The sequence below is a fragment of the Rhineura floridana genome, chromosome 2, assembly GCF_030035675.1.
Source record: "Rhineura floridana isolate rRhiFlo1 chromosome 2, rRhiFlo1.hap2, whole genome shotgun sequence".
Taxonomy (NCBI): Eukaryota; Metazoa; Chordata; class Lepidosauria; order Squamata; family Rhineuridae; genus Rhineura; species Rhineura floridana.
Genome location: NC_084481.1, coordinates 35,226,507 through 35,234,833, shown reverse-complemented (window position 1 = coordinate 35,234,833; position 8,327 = coordinate 35,226,507).

Below are 8,327 nucleotides of genomic sequence, written 5' to 3'. Positions count from 1 at the left end.
ATGTGAAGTAAAGCAACACTTTGCGACTCTGAAAAAAGCTCCAAAAACAGTTGTGGAATAATGGCACTAACTATTCAGCAGAATAGTTTCTAATGGACATGAGGAGTGCCTTCATTTGCACAAGATAAAACAGTGGGAGGTGAAATACATTCTAGTAAAATTCTAGGTGTGCTGTATGTTTTTAATTGACCATGCCCACCTTTCCTTAAGTGGAGTGGTTTAAGCATAGCAGGATGAAATCATGCATCTTGAGCAGGCCAAGTTCATTTTTTCCAACAGCCAGAGCCATTGCTTAAGTAGCAATATATTGTAATCAGTCTGATTTTACATCAACCTGCAGATTCAGATTCAACTGTTAATGCACCCAAAATAGAAGTAGAGCATAACCTCCATTTGAAACACAAAAAGCTGTCTTCACCATCATATGACATTGATCAATAAAAAGGCTTTGAAAGTAATAAAAATAAATTTGACACAGATTTCTAGGATGAATAATGAGAGAAATATAATTTTCTAGGTCCGATTCTCTATAGAAACAGTAGTAACACAGGAAAGAAACAAAGTAAGAAGAACACCAACAAACATACAAAAATGTCATTTTCCATCTTTGGAGATAGCAGGTATTGCCACCATTCACCGTATGCTCAGAGGCACATGTTACCAAATTCTTTCCAGCTACACAGGAAGTGGATTGGACTGTGAAAGACCAACCCAAATGGTGTTTGCATTTTGACAAATTTGTAGGGCAGTACAATATCTCAGAGAGGAGGTCAGGTCTCCTGCTCCCCTGGTGCATTCACTATAGCTGCTTTTTAAAGTTTGATAGAAATATCTGTTGGCTATAGGTAAATTCTTAAACTGCAAGGTTTTTTGCCTATTAGTTAATTGATGTTAGTTATCTTGAGGTCACGTGGGATAATTTTATACTTTACTATAACTAATTATATACAGAGAACAAGGCCCACAACATGGTGCTGCTTGTAAGGCAGGCCTGGAACTCAAACTGCCATAGCCTAGGGCTGACTCAGCAGTTCCTGGTATGGCAAGCCTGGAGGGCCAATATACTACAGGGGCAGGGGGAGGAGGAGGGCAGGCAGAGGAGGAGAAGGGGAGGAGAGGAGATTGGGTGGGTGGGCACTTGACAGAGGGGAAGCCCCTTTCCTTTCCAAAAGGAAAACATTGGGAACAATATCATTCTTTTTCAGGATTTCCCCCACCTTTTTATTCTATGGCAGGCACTTGTAGCCTCCCACCTAAAATTAAACCAAAGTTGGCCCTGGCCACATCCACACCAAACTGTTATTTCACTTTAGGCAGTCATGGCTTCTCCCAAAGAATCCTGGGAAGTATAGTTAGTGAAGGGTGCTGAGAGTTGCTAGGAGATGCCCTGTTCCACTCATAAAGCTATAGTCAGAGCAGCTGACTGTTAAACCACTCTGGCCACTGGAGTTCTGTCAGGAGAATAGGAGTCTCCTCTCAGCACCCTTCACAAACTACACTTCCCAGGATTCTCTGGGGGAAGCCATGACTGTTTCACGTGAAATCAAAGTCCGGTGTGGGTATGGCCCCTGATTAGGCAAGCCCAGCAACTGTGAGTCTGGCTTTTAGAACACTGACAGTTGGTTCTTACTGAGCATGCCCAACATTATCATTGAGTTCAAGCCAAAATTTCTTAAATTAATTAAAAATCAGCCAGACATTTTTTAAACTTTTAAACTACAGAAGATGAAGGTCAGAGTATGGGGCAAGGTCAGTAATAGGAGTACAGGCACTCTGTGAACATGGCTGATTTTTAATGAATTTCAACAGATTTTGTGAATTCTGACAGAAAAAAGTCCAAAAGGACTCTGGTTTTTACTCTCTCTTTTTACACTTTGAACTCTTGATTCTATCTGGCTGTTTTGTGTATCACCATGAAAATTTAAAGGGGTGTCAAGCAAGCATTTCTGAGTTCAGGACTCTAAGTTTTTTAAGGTTTTGTTTTGAAATGAGCTTATGGGAAGGATCAGAATGGCATGGGTGGGTATTTTCAATTTAACATTGCTGAATGTGAAAAATCCATGCTGACTCTCGTGGCTGTATAGTAATACTGTATAATGCAGGTGGGGCCTGAGAGGGGGCTTGCTCCACTACAGAGATATTCTCAAGATCAGCAGCAACAAGAAAAGCAGAAAGTATCAGGCATCTTTTGAAGCAATGCTACTAACATTGCTAGACCATGATGCATCACTGCATTGGGCAGATCAGCTATTGGCACCCTTATCCCACCTCAAGACAAGAGCATAGTACCCAATGCTAATCAAGCTATTTTGGCATGGGAGTCAGAAAATCACACAACGACCTGTCCCCTTCCGTGGCAAAAAGAGAGAGATATCAATGATGTATTAAATAATTAACCATTTGTGGCCCTTTCATGGCACCCAAAATCACTTGCCTGAGGTGACCACCTCACTCTGCCAAATGGCAGGGCTGGCCCAGCTGCTGAGGCGATGCACAAGGAGAGTGTGCAAATGCAGGAGAAGGCATTTTCACAGTTTGACAATAGTAGACTTGTATTAGGTAGCTTCTATAAGCCAGTATTTTTACCACTAGCAGGAGGCAATGAAATACGATGAGAATAGTACCCTGACAGAAGATGTAGATGAGAGTTCAAAAAGGAACAATTTAAGAGTGGCATCTGTTGGAGCTTTTAAATGAGTCAGTTTTATCTTCACGTTTCCATCCATTGATACTGTCATTTGAGCCTCATTGTCACTTGAGGTGGCCTAGGAGTGACTATTTCCAACTCTGGCTGGTTCACCCATTTTGAAATGGCTTGGCCACTGTGTTCCATGCTCTGGTAACCTCCAGATTGGACTATTGCAATGGGGCTGCCCTTGGAGTCAATTTGAAAACTTCAGGTGGTCCAAAAATGCAGCAGCCAGATTACTGCATGAGGTTGGAGGTGACATAATCCCTGTTTTGAAAGAGCTGCACTGGTTGCCAGTTCATTTTGGGGCCCAGTTCAACTTGCTCATATTTTTAAAGCCCTAAATGACTTAGACCCCCAAAATCTGAAATACTCTTTCCTTACAGACCCTCATAGGTCTTACGTTCAGCAGAGGGAGCTTTCTTGATAGTTCCATTGCCCTCAGAAGTTCAGGAGGTGGTAGCACAGAAGAGCCAACCCCTATGGCAGCCCCCTAAACTACGGAACTCCCCACAGAAGTGCATCTGGTGCCATTATTGTATATAGTTTTTGCCATATGCTGAAGACACACCTCTTTATCCTGGCCTTCTATATTTGGGATATATTTATTTGAAATATATTTTTAGGACCCATACTTTTTCCTGACATGTTCTTGATGTAAATTATTTTAATTGATTTTAATACTGGATTATTGTGGTAAAGGACAGATAAGAAATCCCATAAATAAATAATATTTGGTGTCAGCTTTTCTGAAATATTAATTGTCACATCTCTGAAAATATAGGAGATATTTGAAGAAGAAGAAACTGCTCACACAAACCAAAAACAAGTACTAGCAGTAATAGTAAGGTAGTTTTCACAGACTTCAATATACACGATTATTATTCTAAAGGAGCTTTTCAATACATAGGCTTTTTATTCAGTGCTAAATGAGAAATATTCAAAGGTTTGCTTAATACATTTTGTTGATTCAAGTGCTGCCTCATTTTTAAATTTAATTTCCAGTGTTAAAAGGGTACAATCCAGCCAAGGTGAAAACGCAAGGGCTGTGATCCCACACACACTTAGCTGAGTCTTGAATTCACTGGGAATTACTTCTGAGTGTATAGGAACAGCATTGTTCTGTAGGTCTCATTTGATTTCTGTGTGAAAGAAGTGAATGCAGGCTTAACACTCCTATTGAAAACAAAGGAATTTAAAAGTGCTCAGCTTTATTGGATTATGCCTATACATTTTCAACATTTCATACAATTAACTTTTTAGTGGCAGGTATTTAATAGGATAACTAAAATATCAGTTTATCTTGTGATATTTGAGTTTTGCCACCATTAAGGAAATTGACCCACAGTGCTCTTTACTTGCCTGAATGTAGTTTTAAATTAACATAGTATAACATGAAGGGTAATGCCTATTTTACCTGTACATCTGAAAATAAACTGATTCTTGCAAAGACACTGCAAGTCTCCACTGCTCTGTCCTTCAACAGAAACTGACCCTGCCCACCACACCCAGAGAATGATAAGCATGGCAGTAACATGTATTTGTTAAATTCATGAAAGATAGGTCTATCAGTGGCTATTAAACAAGATTGCTAAAGTTCAGATTCCAAATTCAGAGACAACGTGCCACTGAATATCATTCCCTGGGGAGCAACAGCAGGAAGGACAGTTGCCCTTGAGGGGCGAAATAAAACACGGACACATAAGCTTGGGTTGAATAAGGGCCACTTTATTAAATTACAGCAGACAAACCCAATTTTAAAGTGTCCTCCAGAGGGAAATCTAGGTGCGGGACTAACTATGAGCAAGTAGCTTGCCATACAGCTCTTGCGCGACCAGCCCCTGCCAGGGCAAGGGCAAGCCCATCCGCTTACCCCTTACCCCGGCCACACCTTGTAGGTGAGTAGGGGGGCCTTCCTACGTCATCCCCACCCGGGGTTGAATAACCCTTGGGTGGATGAGATAAGTTGGCCCCAGAGGCAGCCCATATCCTGTCTTCGAGCCTCAAAGCTGTGAAAGACAGGCCTCTGGAACCGCCAATCACCTCCAAAGGTGCCTAAGGGGGCCACCTAGCTGTCCTTAACTATTTCCCTTCCCGCACCTTCCCGCCACAAAAGGGGGACAAATCTCTATTTAGTCCCCCTTTACCCCACTGCCAAGAAGCACCTCGCGCAGACCCCCCTGCAGGTCCCCAAGAAATATATCATTACCTGTGTCAGACAGGTGAATGCCGTCTGCCCTATAAAGTTCAACCTGCCTGTGCCGGATGCGTGAGTGTGGGATGGTTAACCCACCATGCGGAAGAAGGGCCAAGCGAATCCGTCGGTTGACCATCTTCCGCGCTCTATCTATAGCTCGGGGATCCCAAACTCCCCGCCACTCCCTCCGTGGGAGTATGTCTGACCAAATCAGACGAACGCCAGGCCACCTTTGCCTGATGAGCTGCATGTCACTAAATGCTTGAATGAGGAGGGCCTTGCCCTGTGTCAAACCAAGGTCATTTCCACCGAGATGGATGACCAGTACATGCGGAGTAATCCGCGTCGCTTGTTGCTGGAATAGTGTGGGTAGGAGCCCCTCCCAACGCATTCCTCGCCGGCCAAGCCAGTGTATCACTGCCCATCTGCTGAGGCCCAACTGGGAGCCGGCGCTCGAGTTTGCTGCCCTTCGAGCTGCCCAAAACACCATGCTGTGGCCACAAATAAGGATGCGTGTCTGCTCCATCCCCGACCAGCAACCTGTCAACGATCCAAATGGTAAGCTTCTGCAATTCCTGTCTTCAGAAGGGGTGAATATAGCCCTTAAAAGCATCAGAAGACCAACGCCCCACCGCTTGTACCTGTGCCTGGGAAAATCCCACACCTGCTGCTGTAGAAGCAGCTCCAATTCGAAATGAATGGGTTCCAAACTGTGCAGGGTTGTGCCCAATCCCATGCAAGGCACGTTTAATCAAGGCCCAAAATTGGTAAATAGATAGGGGCTCCTGGTTGGCATGGATAAACAAATATCCTTTGTTTGACCCCCTGACATTCAAAAATATCTGCAAAGACCGTACAGGGCAAAGTGCAGGCACCGAAGACAGGGCCAAATCCACACATCGTCCCTTACACTTCTGGTCAGTTTTAGACCTTCGCAATACTATGCAGGCACCCCCTCCATCTATGGAGACGTCTGAAAACTGGAGAGCACGCCCAGACCGGTCTCGCTTTGAGCAGGCTACTACTTCTCCAATCCTGAAAGCCCCAAAAAACAATGTAAGTGCTACTGCCTGAAATAGCTTGGCTTCATAGCTGGAGGAGCAAAGTGCTGCCAATTGTTCGACCATTCCTATTAACATGTCCAGAGAAATGGGACGACGGGAATCCGGTGGGACCGGCTTTTCCCTGGCCCACCCTGTCAACATGCGGCGGATCCTGAAGTCTCTTGCATTATCACGAAGGCCCCTTGCTTTGGCTAAAAAGGAAAGCGCCGCCAGCTTACCTTGCAGGGCACCGACGGACAGGCTGCGTCTCCTGCCCTCCACCAGGAATTCCATAATGTGACTTACCAGAATAGGCCACTCAGGAGTATATCCCTTGGTGGCCCAGAATTCGTGCATCGTCCTACCTGCCCTTCGGTAACTGGCGAGCGTGCTGGGGGCGATGGAAAGGCCTATGGCTCTCTCCGACTCCTCTCTCCAATCTCCCATATCGCAGAGGGAACAGCCTCCGGCTGAGCTCTGGCCCACGGCGCCAGCTGACGGAAGCGATCCATCTGGTTCCGTGACAGAGCATCAGCAACACCATTATCAATGCCCGGAACATGCCGTGCTCAGAACAAAACGTTAAAACGCAGGCATTGGAGAACGAAGGAACGGATGAGACCCATAACCCTAGCATTCCTGGATGTAAGGGAATTGATGACCTGGACTGTAGCCATGTTATCGCACCAAAAATGGACCGTGGAGTTTTTCAACTCCACGGCCCACAGATATACTGCAACCACTATTGGAAAAAAATCCAGAAAGGTTAGATCTTTGTCTAAACCGTGGAGCGTCCATGACTGTGGCCATTGTCCCTTACACCAGGAAGACCCGAAGACTACACCAAAACCATAGACCCCTGATGCGTCAGATTGTACTTGTAATTCTGCTTCCAAAAGTCGGTCCTGCCTCCAAAAGGACACCCCATTGAAATCTTGTAAAAAGGAGGACCACACCGCCAGGTCAGCGCGTAATGCCGCTGTCACCCGAAATCTATGGTGGGGTTGATGCAGCCCCGCCATAGCATCATAGACTCGACGGAGGAAGGCTCTGCCAGGTGCTATAACCCGGCAGGCAAAATTTAGGTGCCCTGCCAACTCTTGAAGAGTGGAAAGATGAACTTTTTTGGCCCCCGTGACTTCCTTAATCCTCCTATGCAGCGTAAGAAGTTTGTCATAGGGCAGCTTGCAGCATTGTTGGTCAGAGTCAATTTCAATGCCCAAAAAAGTCAAAACTGTGGCAGGACCCTCAGTCTTCTCTGTGGCCAAAGGGACCCCGAGTTCCGTTGTTAAGTCATGGAACTGTGTCATTAAGTGTTGGCATACGCCAGTGCCAGCACTACCCGCAATCAAAAAATCATCGAGATAATGCACCACCGAAGCAAGCCCCGTCCTTCTTCTAACTGCCCATTCCAAAAAAGTACTAAAACGTTCAAATAGAGCGCAGGAGATTGAGCATCCCATTGGCAATGCCCTATCCGTGTAAAAATAGTTGGCAAAGGAAAAACCCAGCAGTTCAAAATCATCTGGGTGGACAGGTAGAACGCGGAAGGCGGATTTGATGTCGCACTTGCCCATGGAGGCACCTCGGCCACAAGTGCGCACCATGCGCATTGCAGCATCAAAAGAAGTGTAGTGGACAGTGCATAGACTGTCAGGAATGAAATCATTGACTGACTGTCCACGTGGATATGACAAGTGGTGTATTAATCTAAACTCACCCAATGCTTTTTTGGGCACAATACCCAATGGGGACACCCTGAGAGTAGGAAGGGGGGGCGATGTAAATGGGCCAAGCACCCACCCTGCCTGCACTTCCTTATCAATTTTCGCTTGCACAAGTGCCTCCATGCCTGCGATAGATCTTAAGTTGGGTGACATGAAGGCAACTTGCGGACCGTCATAAGGAATGCGGAAGCCTGACCAAAACCCTTGTAATAAAAAGTGTGCATCCTCAACTGCCGGGTAACCAGCTAGTAAGGTACGCAGAACGTGACATTTAATTGGGGAGGGGCCCTTTTCCTTGAGTAACTCCAGGTGGGGGTTGCTTTCTGCCGCCTGGCTGGTCCTTAGTACCTCCCCTGTAGAATCGCTGTCTGGGGCAAGCGCTGGAAGGATGTGCGGCTCTGTAGTTGGCACACTCGTGTCGGAAATGACATGGGTTGCATGCGCACACCCCACGGGCATTAAAGTCCCAGCACAACCGCCATGGTTGAACCCCCTGCCCCGCATTAATGCGGGGAAGGGTAGTGGCCAACTGCCGGCTGAGAAGATGCCCACTATCGCACCTGTCCCCATTCATGGCCCTTGCTGCAGACATAAACTGCAGCCATAATTCGGGTTTTTTTATGTCCCACGGTAGAGACCCATCGCATGCCCCACGCCTACGAAATGCCTCG